This window comes from Myotis daubentonii, chromosome 13, assembly GCF_963259705.1.
Source record: "Myotis daubentonii chromosome 13, mMyoDau2.1, whole genome shotgun sequence".
NCBI lineage: Eukaryota > Metazoa > Chordata > Mammalia > Chiroptera > Vespertilionidae > Myotis > Myotis daubentonii.
In genome coordinates this window covers 43,873,119-43,896,922 of record NC_081852.1, presented here as the reverse complement: position 1 = coordinate 43,896,922, position 23,804 = coordinate 43,873,119, and the positions used below count along the sequence as shown (strand labels likewise).

Genomic DNA, 23,804 nt, shown 5'->3' with positions numbered 1-23,804 from the left:
CACATCATGGCATACTGTGACAGGTTGCTCTCACCAACACAAACTATATCACGACCTCCAAATTACTATTTTTTCACACAGCACCTGCTTTTTATTGTTTCTGTCTCTTCACCACTTGTCACTTCTTACTACTCTATCCATATCTCACACTAGATACAAAAACTAAATCAAAATGAATCAGACTTATACATAAGATCTAAAACTGTAACACTACTAGAAGAAAATATAGGAGAAAATCTTTGTGACTTTGGGTTAGGCAAGGTTTCTTAGATACAACACCAAAAGCATTATCCATTAAAATTTTTTACAAATTTAAAGACTTCATCAAATTTAAAAATTTCTGTTCTTACAGCATGAATGGACCTGGAGAGTATTATGCTAAGTGAAATAAGCCAGTCAGAGAAAGATAAGTATCACATGATCTCACTCATATGTGAAATCTAATGAATCAAATAAACTGATGAACAAAAATAGACCCAAAGGCATAGAAGCACAGACTGTTGAACCTCAGAGAGAAGACAGGGGAAGGTGGGTGGCAAGAGATTAACCAATGAACTTGTATGCTTATATGCATATATGCATAACCCGTGGACACAGACAATGGAGTCATGAGGGTCTCGGGGTGAGGGGAGGGACGGAGTGGGCTGGAAGAGGTTAGTAGGGGAAAAAGGAAGACCTATGTAATATTTTCAACAATAAAGATTTAAAAAAAAAATCTGCTCTTCAAGACACTGTTAAGAGAATGAAAAGACAAACCACAAATGGGAGAAAATATCTGCAAATCACATAACTGATAAGACTTTTATCCAGAATATATAATAAAACTCTCAAAACTTGATATCCAAAACAAACAACAATTTGAACAATACTTCATCAAAGAAGTTATAAAGACAGCACCAAAAACTGCTAACATAATTTATCACTAGAGAAATACAAATCCATTCACATAAAACTGTGGAAAAGGCAAAACTTTAAGGACAAGAAATATATCAATAATTGCCAAAAGCTTAGGTTTAGGTAAGGAGTTGACAATAAAGGGGCACAGATGAATTTTTGGATTGATGGAACTGTACTATATTTTAATTATACGGGTTACATGACTATACGCTTTTGTTAACATTCACAGAATATATATCCTTAAAAAGGTTAATCTTACTGTATGTAAATTATATCTACAGTCTTTAAATGAAAAAAATAAAAATCCACATTCCCTAGGAATTCCTACCAAAATACAACTGACAGCACTGATTCTTTAATTTCTGATTACTGGCTTTAAAATATACCTATCCAAAGCCAGTGAGTAATTAGTGCAGCTTTAATGAAGTTACATTAGTAAGACTAAAGATCTATTTCTTTCTTAAAATTAGGGCTATAGTCTTGCCTAATTTAATTCTGTAGTCATTACCTAAAACTTCCATGACTTATTCAACTTTGCATGAGTAATGACTGTAAAATTCAGTCTCCTTTTACTATCAACTCTATTCCTACTCCCTATATAAACAAACCACACAATTTTTGCAATGCACTCAGAGATATATATAAAACTGTATTTTTCATCTGGATAATTTTTGTTAGCTTTGCTCAAATAATTGCATCATACCCCTCCCCGAGGAACTGACCTCCAGGTTGCTTCACAATGGACATTCCCTTTCACTTAGATCACATTCCACTTGCGAAGACCACCATCTCTCCCCAGACATGCAAAGAGAATTCTCCACCCAGAAAAAGCCCGCCAAAAGTGCTTTAAAAATCTGACTCCTGTCCCCGGGTGCTGGCGCCATTTGGTGGCTCAGCCCATCTGGTTTGCAGATGATGGAATAAATTTGTAATCCCTCACCATTTTGGCCTCGTGTGTTCCTCCTTCGGCGACCCTCACAATTTTTTATTCTGAATAGTCTAAAATACTCTGGCAAGTCCAAATGATATTTAATATGTCCAGATATAATAATTTTTTCTAAAACACATCTTTTTTCCCTAATTCCTTGCTCATAAAACTTAGTGACTTACCAGGGTCTACAAGATATAAACTAAGCTTTCTGGCATTCAAGGTTCTCCACAATTTGTTGTCAATCTACTGTTTCAGTCATATTTCTAACACTCAGATACAAATCCTCCATTCTGCACCGGATGGCCTCTCAGTCTAGTCTGTTCAGGCCAACTTCTGAAATGCCCTCTTTGAATTACCTGGTTATACAATCCTAGTCACTACAAAAGGCTTATCTCAAATCCAGCTTTTTCCTTTAACTATTTCAAGACACTGATTTCACCCTTCTGTGATTTCTTTTGCATTAATTATCTCTGGTATTCATTTGTCATTATATACTATTTTATATTCCTATTTAAGTGTTTCATTTATAAATGTCATCTCATAGTCTATAATATAGTTTCTTAAGAGCAGATACTGTTTCTCAAATGCGTCTTGTATCCCCAGAAACACAACAGGTGCTCAATTCAGAGAAAAAAAATTAATGTGGAATTTTATTTAAAGTTCATTTTAAACCACTTTAAATTTTAAATTAATTTTAAATTCATTTAAGGTACTTAACTTCTTGGAAAAGCTTATTTTATAGCTTGAGAAAAAATCCAGGAGCACTACACTTTTACTCCCTGAGATCTACCACTGAATCACATTCATCTTCATATTTCCAGAGTTGAATACAGTGTCTGATACACGCAAAACACTCAAATACTTAAATTTCATTTTCTAAGGTCTCAAAGTAAGACATAGAACCCTGGAGTTCTATCCCAATCCTCCCATGATTATATTAGTGCCTTGAAATGTTTTCTCATGTCTCCTATTTGTTCACAGATTCTCCCAAAAAAGACTACAAATATCACAAAGACGAAAACTGTGCTTTCTCCTCTCTTTCAAGCCTGCAGAGCAACTATCACAGTGCTGAGTTTATGCATAGAGGTAAGCAATATTTCTATCAGATTTCTTTAAAGTAACATAAAGGCAGCTTATATATACTTCTCTGCCCCATGTAAAAGCAAATTAGTTACTCTTCCTACTGGGAAGATTTATTTTTCATCATCTTTGGCACAAATTCTAGAATGCTATCTGCCAGGTCCCATGCCCCGATGAATATGCATCCACAAACAATTATGAAGATAGATAGCTTTGGGGAGGGGGCACTCTTTCATCAGGTTCCATTGCTGGCCTGTGGTTAGGGTGAAGGGTAAGTGGGGGAGGGGTGTGGCCCTATGATTAATCACTGCCCACTCTGCTTAGGAGTATTTATCACAGCCCACTGTCAGGTAAATCACTGGAAAAACACCTCTTCAGTAATTAATGTGAAGTGACGGATGGACAGCCCCTGGACCCATTAATCAGGAACATCAGCAGCCTACTGAGATTATGAATGTCAGGATGCATAAACTGCCGGTGGATCAATAGGCCCAGGAATTCATCCAAGGCACTAATTTCCGAGGCATCTCCGGTACATTAGGCTCCCTGGACTCCTCCCCCAATCTGAAATGAAAAGCAAGACTTCAGAACAAAGAGCAGGAGCTGAGTGAGGTCTGAAGTGGCCACTGCAAAAAACAAAACAAAAACAAAAAAACAACAACAAGGATGCTGCCCCATGATTAGGGAAAGTACCAGGATAGCAACATAAGCATAGTACTATACTGACCAGGAGGCTCTCAGAAGGCTCAGTACCCTGGAAAAGCAGGAAAACCAGGAAGACAACAGTTAACATCAGTGCTTAGAGCCTGATTATCCATTTTAGGGGTAATCCAGCTTCTTGCTTCTAATCTATTACTAATTTTCCTGTCCACATTTTCTTTCCTTTCATATTGGCACCACTAATATAGAGTAGAGAGGAGAGAAAGAAAATCCAATTTCTGCTACCTAACAACCTAGGTAAAAATTTCTACTTAAGAAGAAAATAGAATTTTGAATTATCCTTGAATTTAATTTAGTCTCATTACCATGACAAACTGGGAATTGCCAGCAGAAGTACCTACAGTGTCTTCAATTAAGAAAAAGGTGGTCTTCCTGAAACATTTACAAAGCATTCTGCCAATATACTATACAGGTTAAAGGTTAAACTGTGTGGTGGGATTCCAGCAAAATGAAATCACATCTTAATTCTATTTCTTCTCCAAGTCAAACAAAAAAATTCTCCATCAAAAGGGTCTGTTCAACTTGTAAAACAGTATGGAGCAGAAGAATTACTGTTTGGTTGTCACCCCAAGTTTAGTCAATTTTGTATGGGAAATAAGGCTGTGCTTTGGCCTCATATTGAACACTCTCTAGGCTGCAGTGACGGGAATGAGACTGCACTTGCTGCCACATCCCGCCAAACCCCAGTGCTGTGCTTTGTGGTCACACTCAGGCCAGGACTGCAATCCTTGGTTAGAAAGTGTCTCAGAGTTACAGCTGCCTGTTCCGCTAAATCTCATTTCATCCTACTGATGGATAGATGGACAGATGGCTGCTTGGTGAAAGCAGCATTATCAGATGGAGCCTCTGAATGATGGATAGCCCTCTTTCTACTTTCTCCAAACCACCATCGATCCAAGCCATATTTCAGTGGTCAGAAGCCCAGTAATATTAAGACACACAATCAGGTTAAGTTACTTGCAGTGTAAACCTCTAAAACAGAAATTCTAACACCTCTGCTTTGCTGTCAAGAACTAGACTGAAAATGTTAGTTCCATTCTTTCTAGTTGCTAACCCAATGAATCCCAACAGCTCAAAGTCCAAAGGGAACAGCTGGGCTCCATTCCTAGGAGCACTTGAAAAGCTAGTTTGCCTGCCAATATTTTACTGGCCAGTTCTGTGAAATGAACTCTGCAGTAGTAGTGAGTGGACCTGTGAATATGTGTATCCAGTGAAGTTATTAGAACCATATAAACCACAAGGAGTTTGTCAGTGATATAATCACTAACCTCAAACATGTATAGCCTTGGATATACCAAGTGGACCTACCAACATCAAAGAGGGCAATTAAAACCAGAACAGATTAAAATTTTGTCTTTTGCACATAATCCTAAAATGCTATTTCTATCTAGTCTGCTGGCTGGCTTCTATTCTCTTGTGTACATATTAAATCCTAAGTACTAATCCTTCCCTGTTTTCACAAGCACACTTCTGCATCCATTTGCTCTCTCAGATACTCATTGCAGCTTGTCTATTTGGACCGCATGCCCTCTTTGTTCCTCCCACATTAGCCTGTACTCTCAGCAATTCAGAATTGTATAACTGGACTCTGTATCTAAGTTACTTCCACTCATGTGGTTAGAAGAAATGGACTCTGACTCCAGCTTTGTGATACAAGTTCCAGAACCCACGTGCCCTATTTTTCTAAGCTCACGTATCCCCAAATGACTTCTCCTCTAAATGCTTCACAGTCAGCTATAACCCAAATCAGCTTGGCTTGGCTCCTAATCCTCCTCCTCTTGACTGACTTGCTGTCACCCTGAGCCTAATACTCACAAAGAATTTGTTTGTACTTGTTTGTGGGGCCAGAAAAATGTCTCAGTGAGTGGCAACAGTCAAGTGGAGTGGCCACTGTCATTCTTCTTGCTGTAATGGTAGTGTACTTTAATACTTTAATATTTATGCCTTAACAAAACCTACAGCCCTGTTACTAGCAAAAAAAAACCAAAAAAAAAGAAAAAAGAAATCATGTGCTATTTATACAGTATACTACTTAATTATATATAGTAAATCAAGAACAGTACTGCCCTTCATATAAACATTGGAGAATTTTTACAGATTCTTAGAATTACATTACTGAAGTCAGAACTCAATGTCCTCAATTTTTTAATAAGAAAACTGAGGATCTGAGGTGGTAGCATCCATGGTTAGATGGATATTAAGTAGCAAAGCAAGACTGGAACCTAGATTTCAATTACAAATGCTGTGCTCATTCTATTATATTTCTCACACATGTCATTTTCATCCGTGGGATTTCAGAGGGAATGGGGAGGGTAATGACAAATGAGTGCCATTTGTGTGTGTGCCTGTGTTTTGGGGGAGGCAGGTGGTCACAAATAATTAAATTTGGTCATCCATACTATTGTGCTTGCCATCAAAGTTGCCCATGGGATCACCTGAGAGCCAATCAACATCTTAGAGAACAAAATTAGAGGAAACCCTGACAACTAGAAACATCTACTCTTCTTCTGTCTTTATGTATTTGTCTCAGTTCTATCTAGACGGCCGTAAAGAAAAAGAGCAGAAAAAAATCGGATACAAGTAGAATCAGAAAGCAAGATTTTCCACACCTTAAACTAAATGGAGAGAAGAGCAATGTGTCCTCTTTATTTCCAAGGATGCCACATTCTGGTCAAATGCAAAGCACAAGTTGACTGATTGGACTTCACCCTCTGGTGGCCAAAATGTGTCACTGCTCCATTTCCTGATTGCCAATTACCTCCATACTAATCTTTAAGCTTATAACTGAAAAAGACCTTTGAAAACTATGTTGTGCCCTAGCTGATGTGGCTCAGTTGGTTGGGCATCATCCTCTGCACTGAAGGGTTGCCAGTTCGATTCCGGGTCAGGGCACATGCCTGGATTGTATGCTCAATCCTCAGCAGGGGAAGAGGGGTTCGGGAGGCAGCTGATCAATGTTCCACACTCACATCGATGTTTCTCTCTCTCTCTCTCTCTCCATTCCTCTCTCTCTAAAAATCAATTTTAAAAAAAAGGAAAAATAAAATCATGTTATATAACCTCATTTTGGTTGAGAAATTTAAGACAGCTATTTAGTGGTAACTTAGTAGTTTTATCACCATCATAGCTGGTTAACCAGTTTTCCAACCACTATGTGCTCAGGATATATTAGCTGAGCAAAGTTAATCAGGAAGTTAATCGTGCTGCAAAAATCATCCCATAATACACATCAAAAACAAATGTGTTATCCACACCAATGCTCATCGTCATTAGTATAAATGATCAGGATGACTTTTCTATCCCATTCCCACAGCAATGTGTCTCATACACTGGACAAGAACTCTACTACGACTATTCTTAGCACCAGATAAGACATTTCTCCTAAGAATTAAAAAAAAACAACAACCCAGCACTTCCCCACAACAAAATAACTCTAGTTAGGTGAGTAATAAGGATTGACAATTCTTTAAACTCTTATTTTATTTCTATATACTCATTAAATTCATAGAAAGGTTGTTTATTTGCATTAGCCAAATACGTTTTAGAATAATCAATCTTTTATACTCATTTGCAAGGCTAGCTAAAGTCAACACAAAGATCCTTTCATTAAAAATGGTCTTTTTATAGAGTTTCTATTTGGTTATGAAAAATCTATTAAGGAATGCCTAAGAGAACAATGACATATTTTTCCAAATCTACTGCTATGAACCATGTCTAATTATGTTTTCTGTTTCATTATGATTTAGGCCCTATAAGCAAAAGTGAATTAGTGGTAGAGTAGTAGTAGTATTAGTACAGAGGAAGAGAAAGAGGAAAAAAATAACCAGCTACCATTTAATGAGTACTTATGATGTGACAGGCACTGTGCTAAATGTTTTACATATATTATCTCATTTGATTACATTATAAGACTATGAGGTAGCTATTATTATCCCAATTTTACAGACGAGAAATCTGAACCTTAAATAACTCAAGATCACACAGCTTCTAAGTGTTGCTTAAGATTTCAAAGACCCTGCATTTAACTATTTAGACTGCCTGATAGCAGAATGGTCTCTCACAATAATATATTAATTTCATAAGTATTCACACTTTGCTTGCAATCTGTATAAATGTAAAGCAACTAAAGAGAATTCAAAGACTGCTGCAGTAAAACAAGAAAACTAACAAGAAGGAAAGAACTTTCATGCTTTCACAGCATGCCTAATGCCAATAACCTTCCAGACTTAAAAGTGCTGACAATAATAATTCACTATTGTCTCTGAAACTTCCTCATTCACCTTGCCTCACCCTCAAAGCCATATGGCAAAGAACTTCACCAGGTGTCAGGAGAGGACTCCATCTCTTCTATTCCCCATAAGAATAATCTCTATACTTCTTAGTAGAATTCGCCCAACCATTTCAAAACATTATCCTTTTCTATGTCTTCCCTTTCTCCAGAGGCACATGTGAACATGGCAACAATGACCAGTGAAATGCACAACTGAATTCTTAGACTGGAATAAGTTTCAAATCAGAATATAGAGTATACTTTCAAATCTGAATGTAAAAAAACAAGAAACTTGTACATCAAATATATACTGCAGATGTTTTTTTCAAATATAATCCTGAGCAAAATAATAGTTATAGTATCTTATTATTAATCTGCTTTAGACATTACAGCCTTTGTCTCTCTTCATGCAGTTGGACAAAGAATACACCTTACATAACTGGAAAGAAACATTTCATGAAAAAAACGGATTACTAAAACAATGAAAGATACAGGATACATGATTCCAGTAGGATCTTAGTGGCACCAAAGTAGATAAACAAACTATAGCATGAAAAGGTTTTTCTAAAACACAGTTCAAGCCCCCAACTTATTTTACACTCCACTGGCTATAGTTGTCATGCATCAGCACCAACTGATTTCATGCTTTATAGGTTGGGAAACAGTTTGCAGCTTAGTCTCTTTCACACTCCATTGATAAGGTAACCCCATGGTTCACCAAGTTTAATGTTAGCACCTATTACCATGAGCCACCTCAAAAGGCAGTCAGATCAAAGCTTTAATATAACTGAACAATAGCAATATAATATGCAATAGAAAGATAGAAAAGTCTGCTTCCTACTGTCTACCTACCTTGGGCAGGTGTTGGGGAATAGAGGGCTGGAGAGAGAAGAAAAATAATTCCGTCCTAAAACTTCTTCCTCACATTACACACCTAAAAGTTGGTCTGTGTTTCTAGATTTGCTTGAAATTAGTTCCTCTCCCAGATATATCCTGGGTTACACTCATATTCTCTAGTAACAATGAAAGAGTTCAAATGGATAAGGCTTTGGGAGCTGTGCCTCAAACTTGACACACATTAAACTTGATATTTTCCCCCTTTTGAATGTACAAAGTACAGCTAATAAATGAGTAAATTTTGAAAACACAGGCTTAATCTGTGCTAAGTAGTGTGTGTGTGTGTGTGTGTATACATATGTATGTATGATATATATATATATATATATATATATATATATAATAACTCATTTGATCCCAACTACATACTAAGAGGTAGCCATTATTATCTCAATTTTACAGATGAGATACCTGAAACTTAAGTTACAGTTTAAGTGTTGGTTAGGATTTCAAAGTCCCTACACTTAACTACTACAAATTACAATACATGCCTTCTAAAAAATGGGTTAAAGCAAAGCATAGCATAGTTAAAAACAAAAACATCAAAGTACAATAGCAACAAAAGAGAATAACTGTAAAGGAGGTGGCATCCCTGTTAGAAATATAGTTACAACTTGCTATCTATCTCCTCCCTCCCTGCTATGCTAACAAGTGTAAGAACCTAAGAAACCAAAAGACTTTAAAGCAAATTTCACTTGAAAGCAGGCAAAGAAAATATTAAATAAATAATAGATAAGATACTAATTAGAGCTTCAAGAACAAATAATTACCCGAGAACATAGTATCTTCAGAACAATGCTCCTTTTAGGATCAGGAAGCCCGTACAGAGTGCTACAGGCAGCTTTCAAAGCAGAATAATCTATAGAACAAACATGGCTGAAGTACTTAAACTGCATTCTAATCTATCTATTATTCTTATGACATAAAAAGAAAGATAAATGTTAAAGGCTGGCAAAAGCTAACAATAGGTAACTGCATTTTCTCACAAACAAAAATCAAGTGCAAATACTGTACTAAGTTCTTGTTAGGGGTAGTAGAGATGTCAAGTAGGACTACAATAACATGGTTTGAACCACATGAGTAATGTAGCCCCCGCTCCATCCTTTAAGTTGTCTCTACCTAACTGGGAGGGTAAGAACATTCTTGTAAGTTGTTTTAAGGTAATAAGTAATTGCCAAATAAAGAGAAAAGCAGTAAATGATAAAAACCCAGAGGAGAGAGATCACTAAGGGACTAAAATGGTTGAAGATGTCATTGAGTAGGTGGAATTGGAACCAGACCTTCATTTTTTAATTTTTTAAAAGTATAGTTGGCGCCGAAACCGGTTTGGCTCAGTGGATAGAGCGTCGGCCTGCGGACTGAAAGGTCCCGGGTTCGATTCCGGTCAAGGGCATGTACCTGGGTTGTGGGCACTTCCCCAGTGGGGGATGTGCAGGAGGCAGCTGATCGATGTCTCATCGATGTTTCTAACTATCTCTCTCTCTTCCTCTCTGTAAAAAATCAATAAAATATATTTTAAAAAAAATAAAAATAAATAAAAGTATAGTTGGCATACAATAGTTGAAGGTACATAACACAGTGATTCAACATTTACACTTACAATCACATCATTAGGAACTAGGCCTTTAGAAGACAGAGACTTGAAAGGAAGCATTCCAAGTAGAAGGAATAGCCTAACAATATGCAGAGGCAGTAAGTCAGAAAATGTTGCTTTGGAGACAGTTATAGAAACGAGTCTAGATAGAGTCAAAGGTTCAGTATTGGGAAGTAGTGGAAGATTCTGTTAGAAAGATGGTTTCCAGCCTGGAGAGCCTTCAACACTAGGTTTAGGCATTCAATCTCCTAGGCAATGGAGAATCGAGTCTAGATCTACAGACAATTCCTAAGAAATGATACTAGTACAGTGTCTCTAGATCTCCTCGATACCATCCCTTACTCCATTTGCCCCTTTATTTACCCGGGCATCTTTTTTAATATGGATAACATTGGTGTAAAGATGGTAAGATAGCACATAATCTTCACACTGACATCTCTCTTATGCTTACTTAATACAATGGTATCAATGGCCAAGCAGTAACATATTTAACTCAAAAACAGAAACAGATCAACAGGAGAGATGTTCCCTGACAGGTTTTCCCTTCATCTCCATGAACTGCCTGACTTCATCCCGCAGTTCATAAAACCTCATGAGCATGTTCCTGTGGCTCAGCCACCGCACTTCACAGTTATAAACAAGATCACCGTACTCAGAGTGAAGATCATTCAGTAACTCCACAATGTGCTCCAAAACAATGTGATCCAAGTCTAATCCTATATTCAGAATTAGACGCGATACCAAGGGGAACCATCAAACACATTTACTTTGTATAACCATTCTAATAATCAGAGAAAGAACTGAACCAAAACCTGCCCCACATTAAATTCTACTCTGCAATACAAATAATATCCAGAAACTCTTGCCTTGATGTCTGATGAAGACAGCTATAGTTGGTTAACTGTCTCTGAAACAATAAGTTGATGGTGTGTGTGTGTGTGTGTGTGTGTGTGTGTACACACATATATGTTAAATAAATACATAAATAAATAAATAACAGGATATATATTTGTCTGGGATAAAGGCCCAGTCATTTTAGCTCTAGATATGGTAATTGGCCTGACTACCATTGCAATAATGCTTGAAAAGATAAGCCCTACCCCTAGTACTCTGATTGTTATAGTCTCATTTCCTGGCATGAAGTGATATTTCTAGTGTCTTCAAAATTTTTAAACTTATCCAATCTATACGCTCATCAAAAGAACACCTAATCTTAAAGTTTGATGACAGAATGAAACAAATAACACCTTGAAAGGAAAAGTGAAATACACTATTTCTACCCTACCAAAACCCCCACACACACTCTAGCTGTTGAATTCATTCTATTATCAGAGCTAACAAGAATAGGTTCCATTCAAATTGTCCACAGAACCTGAGCTGCTTAGCTCTTCTCTCATTTCTTCCCCTCTCCATCTCCTCTGTAACTTACACACAACCACCTCACTCTATCTTCCCCCAACTGCTACCCTACAATTCACAGGCTATCACAGATTGTCAGCACTGCGTTTGGAGACTTGAGAAGTACTCTTGTGGGACAGTGCAGTGTGTTAGTACATCATTTCCCTGAACACAATGTCACTCTTTATAGCCAGTTGCAAATTAGTTTCCTCTTTAAAAAAAAATAAAGCTCCTAATAAGACAGGTACAAGGAGATTTTAAATAACCAAGATTAAAATTCACTTTGGTTTACTCTCAAGATCTGGGACATTTCAGAGTCATGCACAATGAAATCCCATGCCTCTACTCATATGAGCCATACAAACCATCTAAGAATATCTGAAGTGAGCTTTCTGATACTAACAAAAGCAGAGACTACCAAAACCCTATCAAAGGAGAATTTTCTTTCCCTTTATCTATACCTATAGCTCCTCATTCTTAGATTCTATCTGAGAAGACTTTAAGGTCAGCTCTCAGCATCAACATTTACTTCTCAATTGCTGTGCAAAACCTTATTTAAAATTCTGCAAATCACCAATATCATTTCATTATAGTTTCCCTCCTTTTTTTTTTTTTTTTTGCCACCTGCTTCAGCAGCACACAAGACAATTATCTTCTGACAGATGCTGTGACTGACCCTCTTGTTACCACTAAAGCCTTCACCCTACACATCGGCTTCCCAGTTGCTACTGTCTACATGTGAGAGTCAGAAGCTGAAATAGACTGAAAAGATCATCAGAGGATGTAGGTTAGAAAAACATCTCACAAAATAACAGGTCCTACCAATTTACTAAATTTTCTTTAAAATATTTTTAATTGAAAATAACACCTACAGAGTAATAGTCAAAAACTGAAATCACTTTCACTAGGTATCTATTTTTCATTTCCAAGTTCTTGGAGAGATTCATTGTTTTTTAGTTTTTTGGGTTTTTTAAAAATTTTTGTTTATTGATTTTTGAGGAGGAGGAGGGAGAAAGAGAAACATCGATTTGTGGTTCCACCCATCCATGCATCCATCAGTTGATTCCTGCACGCACCACAACCAGAAATCAAACCTCCAACCCCAGCACACTGGGATAACACTACAATCAACTGAGCTACCTGGCCAGGGCTTCATTACACTTACTAAAAACTTAATTGATTATCTATTCTTTAACCCAGGGGTGGGGAATGTCCACTGTATAAGGCCTGTGAAATCATTTTATCTGGCCCTGCCAAGGCATTAGAGATGAGTTAATAAAATGTTTGACCAAATACAGCAGGCTAATTTTTAAGTTGATAATTTTGTATGGCCCCAGAATGATGTTATAAATATCCAAAGGCCCTTGGCAGAAAACGGGTTCCCCACCCCTGCTTTAACCCTTACAATAACATTGCATCTTTGCTGATCCCTATATGAACTATAGGAAAGCTAGAGCCGAAAAGAATGGATATTAATTTTCTGTTTTTTCCAGTGGAGAGAGACTGAAGAAAGCAAAGCTAGTAATCCCACTTTGAGAACTAATTCCATTATTTAACCAATCCCTGTTCTCTTTACAACAAACATCAAAATTAAGAAAGACCTAGAGAATAGAAGAAAATCTTCCAAAGAGCCTGTCTTTTAGGAAACTGCCACTTTCAAACTTGTTTTACATGCGTTACAACATAAAATGACGGAGAAGAAACAAAATATAAGCAAACAAATATTTAGAGTAAATGAACAGTCTTTCTATAAAATATGCATAAGCCCTGGCTGGTGAAGCTCAGTTGGTTGGGCATCGTCCTGAGCAACGAAAGGTTGCTGGTTCAATTCCTGGTCATTGCAGGCTTGATCCCTGGTAGGGGGCATGCAGGAGGCAGCTGGTCTATGTTTCACTCTCACATTGATGTTTCTCTCTCTCTCTCCCCCCCTCTCTCTAAAAATCAATAACATTTTTTCTAAAAATATATGCATAAGTATACTTAATTGACTTACCAAATAAGTGACATTTATTTTTTGAGCAATAAAACTCTGTAACAGGGGTGGGGAACCTTTTTTCTGCCAAGGGCCATTGAGATATTTATAACACCATTGGCGGCCATACACAATTATCAACCTAAAAATTAGCCTGCTATATTTGGTCAAACATTTCATTAACTCACCCCTAATGTGATGGCTGAAACTGCTTCTCTTGGGTGAGGCGTGTGATGTTAGCTGGTATTGATGAAGTTGCTACTCGCAACTGCTTTTCCAGGTTTGTGTAGATCAGTCTGGAGCGCAGTCGACTCTTCGTTATGGTAAGTTTTGAAAAGAACTGCTCGCAGCAGTAAGTGGTTCCAAACACAGATGCATATTTCAATGCATGTCTCCTCAAAGTGGGAAATTCATCGTTACTTATGTAACATTTATAGAACTCAAGCAGTGGGACATTGTTGTACCTAGCTTTCAGCTCATCATTGCTTTGCAGCTGAATGATTTCGTGTTGTAGGTTATCAGGCACATCAGCTAGTTCTACACTGAATGGTGTAGCAAAGATGTTCAATTCCATTTGTTTACTTTTCACGTCCTTGAATCTTTCATTAAATGCCTCAATTAGTTTTGCACATTCATTAGCATATTCAAGTGTTGCAGAAGGCTTTTGTCCTTCCAGAGTGGGGAAATGCATTGTGTTATTCCTTTCCAGTTGCACTTTCCACAGCCTTAATTTAGCTTCAAATGATATCACCTCTGAAATCAGGGTGCTGAGAAGCTGGTTGGGGCCCTGTAACTTGACATTCAACTCTGAGAGGTACTTGGTAATATCCACCATGAATGCTAGATCACACAGCCACTTGCTGTCAATGAGTTCCCTGACAGGTTTTCCCTTCATCTCCATGAACTGCCTGACTTCATCCCGAAGTTCATAAAACCTCATGAGCATGTTCCTGTGGCTCAGCCACCGCACTTCACAGTTATAAACAAGATCACCGTACTCAGAGTGAAGATCATTCAGTAACTCCTTAAACTGGAGGCTGTTAAACCCTCTGCTTTTGACAAAATTTATGCATGACACTACTGTTGACATTACACTGTTAAGCCGCAATGACTGTGCACAGAGACTTTCTTGGTGTATGATGCAGTGGCATATAATTAAATTACTTGGATCAAGACTAAGATGACTCAGTTCTTTCTTGACCAATGAAATTAACCCTTTTTGCGAGTCAACCATGGCTGGAGCTCCATCTGTAATAAGGCCACTTAACTTTTCAAAAGTTAGCTCAAATTTTTTCATTGCTAAAACAAGTCTCTCAAACAAATCCTCACCTCTTGTAGTGCCATGCATGGCTTCCAGTGACAGCAGTTCCTCACGCGTGTCAAACTCTGCAGTTATCCCACGAACGAAAACAGCCAATTGGGCAGTATTTGTTATGTCCGTTGTCTCGTCACAAGCCAGAGAGAAAAACTGGAAATATCCTGCAGAATTCTTCAATGTCTTTTCAATATCTTGTGCTAAATCAGTAATCCGATCTGAGACGGTTCTCCGAGACAAACTAACACTTTGAAACAATTTTACTTTGTCTGGTGCTAACAACTCTGCAGCAGCCACCATGCACTCTTTCACAAACTCTCCCTCCACATGAGGCCTCAGCTTCTTTGCTATTAGCTCACTCACTACATAACTTGTCTGAATAACGCTGTCTCTGTCACAACGAGGCTTAGTGAAAGCAGCTTGTTGTAATTCCAAACTCCGCTGAAGAGCATTGATTTTATCCAGGCGCATTTGGCCTCCCAATTCACTGAGTTTAGCATGTTTTGAGCTGTAATGACGCTCCAGATTGGCTTTTTCCATTACTGCTAACATATCGCCACAAACTAGGCACACAGGTTTGCCTTTGACTTCAACAAAAAAATAATCATTTGTCCATTTCGCTTGGAAAGATGGACGCTCTGCATCAACTTTTCTCTTCTTTGTAGTCGCCATTTGTAGGATGTCACACCACTTAAGTTTTAATAACTATCCTGTGTGTGTGTTGATTATTTTGCTTTAACTGCTGTTCTAATCCTGCATTTTGGATTTGGAACATATGCAATGTTCGTATCATCATGTCATCGACACTTGAGGTCTTTTCTGTGTGCTGCTGTAATTTCATTAATCTTCATCTGAGACTGTTTGGGGGAGGATTGTTGATGGTGGATGTGTGGATAAAGGTTGGATTGGAGTTACTGTCTGTGTCAACAAAGTCGACAACATCGTCTTCAATCATCAGAGGCAAGATCCTCAACATTGTGAGGAATCATCTCATAGCATCTCATCTCATGACTGATCGCCATAGTTCCGTGTTAACACTGTCCCAACATGTACACTCCCAGCCTGCCTGTCACTGACTGTCCTCTGAGTCACCACAATACAGACAGACAGGCTTAGGTCAACAGACAAGAAGCTTTCATGTACTCCTCCGTGTCTTGTCTATCTTGTAATGGATGTTCCTTCGTTCCTTGCTTGTCCCTCAAAATTTACATTATTGCCCTGGCCTATTGCTCAGTGGTTAGAGCATTGGCCCACAGGTGAAGAGTCCAGGTTTGATTCCCAGTTAAGGACACTACCTGGGTTGCAGGCCCAATCCTGGCCCAGTTGGGAGTGTACAGGCGGCAACATATCAATGTGTCTCTCTCACAACAATGTTTCTCTCTCTCTCTATTCCCCTACTTCCGCTCTCTCTAACAAAACAACAAAAAAATCAATGGGAAAAAATATATCCTCGGGTAAGGATTAATTAAAAAAATTTTTTCATTATTATGATTCACTTAATATAAACGTATGTTGCTATGAAAAAAGCTCCTACATCTTGAATTTCGAGTCCTGCCTGCGGTTGCCTTGGCAGGGCCAGACCAAATGATTTCAAGGGCCTTATACAGCCCATGGGCTGGATGTTCCCCACCCCTGCTCTACAACAAACAGACTCTGTCTGAAGAAAAATGGTACAAAAATTCCTTTCTGATAGATGCAGCAGCCTCACCTGGAAAATAATAATAATAAAAGTCATTTTTATAAAAATGTGTAATCATTTCTTTGACACTTGCCTGTGCACTTAACTTACATTATCTCATTTCGTGAATACTAAGAGTTTAACCCAGGATTTACCACAGATTTTGCAAGAAAAATAAATATACACACAAAGTACTTTTTAGAAACTCAGCAACAAAACAGAATAAAGAAATGTTATCTTTCATTCTCGGTCTTCTGAGAACTGGTCTGAGGGAGCAGAAACACCAATTAACTGCCATTGAAAAAAAAATAAAAGAGGTGTACAAAACAAAATAATGCAAATGATCAAAAACACAAAAAGACATTCAACTTCCAGGCATTACTATAGTTCTTATAGGATGGCACATAGTGGATGCTCAGTAAGAATATGCTGAATGGAAGTTTGAATAGATGGATAAAAAATAAGCATCATCAGTTAGCAAAGAAATAAAAAATAAATATATTCTTTAATGCCCTTCAAACTGGCAAAGATTTTTTAAAAAGCAGTAAGATCCTGTTTTCGTGAATGTAGACTGAAAAATTACATAGAATGAAAAATTATACACAACTTTAATGTCCATCTATATCGGCCAGAGTAAATCAATTATGGAACATCTATATCATGGAAAACAATACAAACATTAAACAGAATAAAGTAGCTCTACAAATATTGACATAAAGATCTATAAACATGTTAGTAAGTTTTTTAAATGGAAAATTTAACAAGTATACAAAACCAATAAAAAGAAAACATTCCTGTGACACTAATATAGATTTGAACAAATAGATATTCCTTGTTCTTAGATAGAAAACTCAACACAACTCAACATCATCCAGATGTCAGTTCTCTCTTCATTAATTTATGAATTTAACATAATCCCAATAACAATCCTAATACATGCAAGCTTTTTTATGGCAACAGCTGCTACTAAAGTTCAACAGAAAAAACAAACATGTAAGAATAGCCAATAACACAGTAGAAATTTTAGAAGCTAGCCCTCGATATAATATAATTAAAACTGTAATAATGGTGCAGGAATACAGACTGGTGCAAAAGAACAGAAAGTCCAGAAGTAAATTCAATGGAAACTTAACATATGATAAAGGTGGCATCTCAAAACACAAGGGCAAAATTGTACTTTTTAAAGAAAACATGCTGGGACATTATAAGTTCACACAATATTCATTTAAAAAAACTCCAAATGAATCTGAGATCCAAACATAACTAAAATCATACAAGTACTAGAGGAAAATGTGTAAATTCCTTTTTATCCTGGGTAAAGGAAAAGGTTTCCTAATTATTACCCAAAATTCTGATGCAATGAGAAATTGGACTACATAAAAGTCTAAACAAATACACACTTACACCCTAAAGAAACGAAAGACAACTGGCAAACTTTAACAAATATCATTTATAACGAGCTAATTTCCCTAGCGTATTTTTTTTATTCTTAAAAATTGAGGGAGGGAAAAAACCTGATAGAAAAGTGAATAGAAAGATACAAGAGCCCTGCCAGTGCGTCTCAGTGGCTAGAGCATCCGCCCGCACACCAAAGGGTCTCGAGTTCCATTCCCAGTCCAGGGCACATACCTGGGTTGTAGGTTTCCCAGGCCCCAAGGGAGGCAACCAATTGCTAATTGATGTGTCTCTCTCATATCGATGTCTCCCCACTCCATCCCCCCTCCCCTAAAGATTAATGGAAAAAATATCCTCTGGTGAGGATTAACAAAAAAGACACAAGACAATTCACACAAAAAAAGATATATTAAAATGACCTTCATGCATATTTTAGAAAGATGTTCAAACTCACTAATAAGAGAAGTGAATATTAAAACTATATGGATACCATTTCTTACCTATAAGGTTAACAAAAATTAAAAGGTATAAAATAACACACTCTGATGGTAATGTTGTGGGGAAACTAACACTCTCATACATTACTGATAGGAATTCAAATGTGTACAGCCCCCATAGAAAAAGATCTGGTAATATTTTAAAGCTATATATGCTTTTAAACTTTTGACCCAATCATCTCATTTTAGGAATTTACCCAAACATACACTTCCAACATATGAAAAGATATATATGGACAAGGTTAGTCACTGCAGCACTGTTTGTCAATGCAAAATATTGGAAAAAGCATAAGAGAATGGTTAACATCCTCACAATAGAGTACTATGCAACTGTCGGAGGAAGGAAAAGACAGAGGGAGGAAAGAAGGGAAGAGAGCGAACTCTATAAATTGATGTGGAATGGATTTCAAAATATGTTAGGTGAAAAATGCAAAGTACAAAAGAGTATCCATCTATACCAGTACTATGGTTCCTTTTGTGTAAAAAAGAGAAAATAAGAAAATATACCTGTATTTCCTCATTCATGGGGGGAAAACACATAGGAAGGATAATTCAGAGAATGCTGAGATTAGTTACCTATACAGAAGGTAAGCGTAAACAGGGTAGAAAAGAAAGGATTTAAAAAAAAAAAAATGGGTGACACTGCTCTAAGTATATATATTTTTATACAATTCTGACTTTTGGAAGACTATTAATATTTCACATACTCAAAAATAAATAAGATCAATTAGAATGAAGAGAAAACTTAAAATGCAAATAGAACTGAACTGTACTTCAAATGACTAAGATAACCATGCAAGGGAAAGAATAATATTGGAGTGAGAAAACTAATCCAAGTAACTTTTGAACATGGTTTTTATATCAGTAATGTCCAAAAGTAACATAATAGGAGCCACATAAATAATTTAATATTTTCTAGTAGCTGTATTAAAGTAAAAATAGCTTAAAACTTTATTAATATATTTTATCTGATATAGCTTAAACATGTCAATATATAAACAATATAAAAAATTGTTAAAATATTAATTTATTTCATACTAAGTTTTCAAAATCCAGTATATATTTTGCACTACGACACGTTTCAATTTATGTGGTTAGTGGCTACCCTATTGGGCAGTGGAGATTTACTAGTAGACTAAATGATTATGCTTTAGATTTATGCTAAAGGAAAAAACTATCAACAAATATTGAACTCTATTTACTAGGTGTCTTTCATACCTTTATTGACTTCAGAGAGGAAGGGAGAGGGAGAGAGAGATGGAACATCAATGATGAGAGTCATTGATTGGCTGCCTTCTGCATGCCACACACCAGGGACCCGGCCCACAGCCCGGGCATGTGCCTCAACCAGGAATCAAAGCATGACCTCCTGGTTCACAGGTTGATGCTCAAACACTGAGCCACGCCAGCCAGGCTACTAGGTGTCTTTTAAATAGTGGTATGAGCTAGCAATTCTTAACCTATTTTTCTGATATTCTAGAATTGGACCAGTAAGTAAAAACATGAATAATGGGGCTAGGTTTCTGTTAAGAGGAGGAGTTATAAAGATAAAATGAAGGCTAGAATAAATTCTATAGTGTTGGATTAGAATCAGTGGTGTAGACACAAACACACGTATTCCTATATCACATGTATCTATTTCCCAGATACCTGCTAAGAGGGCCTAGAAGTAATGACACACAGCAGCAATGAGGACATCTGGAATCCAGGTCCTGGCTTATAATGCCATTCTCTATTAAAAGCAACCAGAGATCCTTGAAAAAATAACTCATTCTAAGGCTTGGGCTGGGAAAGTCTAGGATGAGCCTAGAACATCTTGTTGTGGTAGAAAGTAGAAAATTGTTAAAATAACAAGAGCAATCCGAAAGTAGACAGATCATCTTAGGGCTTCCCACTGGCCAAATCAGGGACAGCATCAAAATAATGAAGTAAAGTAGTGTTATAAATAAGCATAGGAAAATGATGGAATTTAAAAAATCATCATTTAGAAACCATCATGAAATAACAGGATATATTTATAGTTTCAAGTATTTTGTCAAAGATACTTCAAAATTACAAAATGTGAATGTAGTTAATTTCAGTTAAAATGACTAAATGGTATATTTTATGTTATATATATTTTATCACCAAAAAAACTGTGTAAGAAAAAACAGTTACTTCACACTAGAAAACCTAGCAGACATTACCTTAATGAAGTCATAACATTACTTCTGTGGTACTCCTGCCAGAAATGGATAACCTGAATCCAATTATGAGAAAATATCAGATAAACCCAAATTAGAGGCATTCTACAAAATAACTGGCCTGCAGTCTTCAAAAATGTCAATGTCATGAAAAGAACAAAGAAAGACTGAAGAAATGCTAGAGATTAAAGGAAACTAAAGAGCTATGACAACTGAATGCACTTCATGATCTAAAATTTTCTTTTGCTATAAAAATACATTATTGGAACAATGGGTGAAATTTGAACAAGTCTATAGATTAGATGGTAATATTCAATCAGTATTAATTTCATGATTTTGACAACCGCACTGTGGTTACATAAAAGAATGTCCTTGTTTTTAGAAAATGCACTCGCAAATATTTAGGTATGCCAGAGAATAGTTCTGTACCTTTGCCTCAAACAGTTCAAGACACACACACACACACACACACACACACACACACACACACACACGAGAGAGAGAGAGAGAGAGAGAGAGAGAGAGAGAGAGAATATCTGAGGTACTTGGGTAAATTTTTTGCACATTTTGTGGTCTGCAATAATGTCAACATAAATTAAACAGGAAAAAAGAGATGTTAAGCACAGTGCTTGGCATGTAATCTGCATAAATGATAGCTATTAGACGTTGTTTTGTAATCCAGAATAATATCTCTGGATTCTGCCCCCAAAAATTCTCAACTCAAGACATACACTTTTATGGTGGGAAAGAACTTGCAACAGCCCAACTGCAAGCCAATTATTAACATTACATATATTCTTTTCTAAGAGGCAAATTACATATTAAGGAGTGAAACAAATCTTTTGCCCATATTTTTGCCTCTGCACCAAGTTAAATGGTTATGAACTATCAGCCATTTGACTATTCCAAAAAACCATACCATCATATTCACAGGTTAACCTGTTACTTGGGAACCTTACTAGATACCAGAACCTGCTGTTTCCAACAGTGCTTCTCTGCTTCCATATTTTTAACCCTCGTCAGAAACCAACTGTGTTTGACATTACAAAAAAAAAAAAGTACAGAAGGAACAACAAATATTTATAAAACTGAAGAGTGAATTTGAAGAATGGAAAACTATACAGAAGGCTAGCAAAAGACAGTGAAAAATGCACACCATGAACTGGGAGCAACTGGCCCATGTTTTATTGAGGAGAAAATCCTCTCCAAATTCAGTCTTGCTGCTGAGCAACACCCTATAACTTCTCTTCTATCTAAAGCTCTGACAACGGGAATTTCTCTGTAATTCAATAAGCTCTTTGGAGTGACCCAGGCTTCATCCATCCTGCCAGGAACATCAGTGGAGATCTCTGTTTTCCCCACTAAGAGCACATTTTGTGGTTGGTGGCATAGGAGTAGGGTTCTCTTTCAAGACATGAATAGTCTAGTTCCATTTCTTCTCACTTTTCCTATGAGTGGAAGTCTGCAACAAATACATTTTCAACAGCTAAAAGTAATGTCTAAATTATAGTTCAGGCTAGTGGTTTTCAATGTCATCCTGCAAGTCACCAGTTTCATACATAATGTGAGGGCTAGTCCTATATTTATAAAGTTTTGTAATTAAAAATATATACTTTTACTTTCAGTATTCGCTCATTTACTTCTATTATGTCTAATGAGCGCATGAATGCCGAACCAACAATATAGCAGTCTTATTCATTCTGGTGAGATATTTTGTGAATGGTTAGTTAATAGGAGCTAATGAGGACAGGGTCACAGATTCAAACATGTTGGCCAATTAGCTTTGCTGTGTTTCGGATACCATGGTCACGATCAACAACCTTAACCTTGGCTGAGGGAAGAAAAATACACTGATCATGTAAAGCACTGAGGGAATGAACATAGATGTATCACCAAAATTCATAACTATCAGAAAAATACAATAAAAACTGAAGATAGTAGTAACACCACCATCTATCTAAGCCTGGCTAGATTTACCGAGTTCAAACAATGTCTAAATTTTTCAGTCATGCAGGTTGGTATTATTATCCGTTTTACAGATCATGAGAAAATAAACTCAGAATGATTATAGGAACCAAAGTCACAAAATAATAAACAGCAGAACCTAGGTTCAAACTTTGATTAGTCTGACTCCAAAGCTTATGTTATTTGCACAATACCATACTGTCTCTCCCGAGCATGCCTTAGGGACATAGGACAATCAACAAAATGTTCTTATTCAGAACTATTCAGCACAGTCATCACTAACTGAGCTTCACTATGTACAGTTAGATACTATAGCTGAGAATGTGTCTACCTTCCAAAAACTTCTTTTAAGTAAGAGTCAAAAAAATATTTAAAACACAAAAGGAAAACCACATTACAGCACACAAAGTAGATTTTAATGAAAGTGATCACTTACATTTTTGTATACAAATCTGTAGTGAAAAATATCTTACTGGTTCATGAATAAGAATGAAACTGACAAAGCAGAGGCCAGGGAATACCACATCAAAAAAGAGAGTAAGGAAACATTTCCTAAACATCTGAGTCTACTAATATCTTGCAGTCAACAGGTTGAAAGAATTTAAAACAAATATTTCATTTCTTAACCAAAAGACTCTGCTTTGACCAACAAGTCAGTTTTCCCTATTAGGTTTTTCTCCTAGTATCTCTAAACTCTCACTCCTTGCAAATCCGCGCAAACCAAAGCCACCATCAGCATCAGTCACCAAGAGTTTCCGCCTTCAAAAAATGAAGTCACCCCTGAATGGATTAAAAAAAAAAAAAAAAACAAAAAACAAGACCCTTACATATGTGGCCTAAGATGAGACTCATTTCAGTCGAAAGACACAGACTGAAAGTAAAAGGATGTAAAAAAAAATATTTCATTAAAATGGAAACAAACAAAAGCTGGGAAGAAATAATTATCAGACAAAATAGGCTTTAAAAGAGGGGTGGGGAACATCCAGCCCACGGGCCTTATTATAAGCCCCAT

At 36.8% G+C, this 23,804-nt stretch overlaps 1 protein-coding gene across 8 annotated transcripts in view; it reads right to left on the bottom strand.

The window, feature by feature from the left end:
- Positions 1–23,804, bottom strand: part of R3HCC1L (R3H domain and coiled-coil containing 1 like) — a 71,165-nt gene that overhangs the window by 44,198 nt on the left and 3,163 nt on the right. For 3 of the 8 annotated variants that reach the window (XM_059661004.1, XM_059661003.1, XM_059661005.1), the window contains exon 2: positions 13,948–16,782. The exons of 4 other annotated variants lie outside the window; for them this stretch is intronic. The gene's annotated coding sequence lies outside the window, so the exon portion shown is untranslated. The remainder of the gene's footprint in view (positions 1–13,947; positions 16,783–23,804) is intronic. One more of the 8 variants, XM_059661008.1, reaches the window with a different exon arrangement.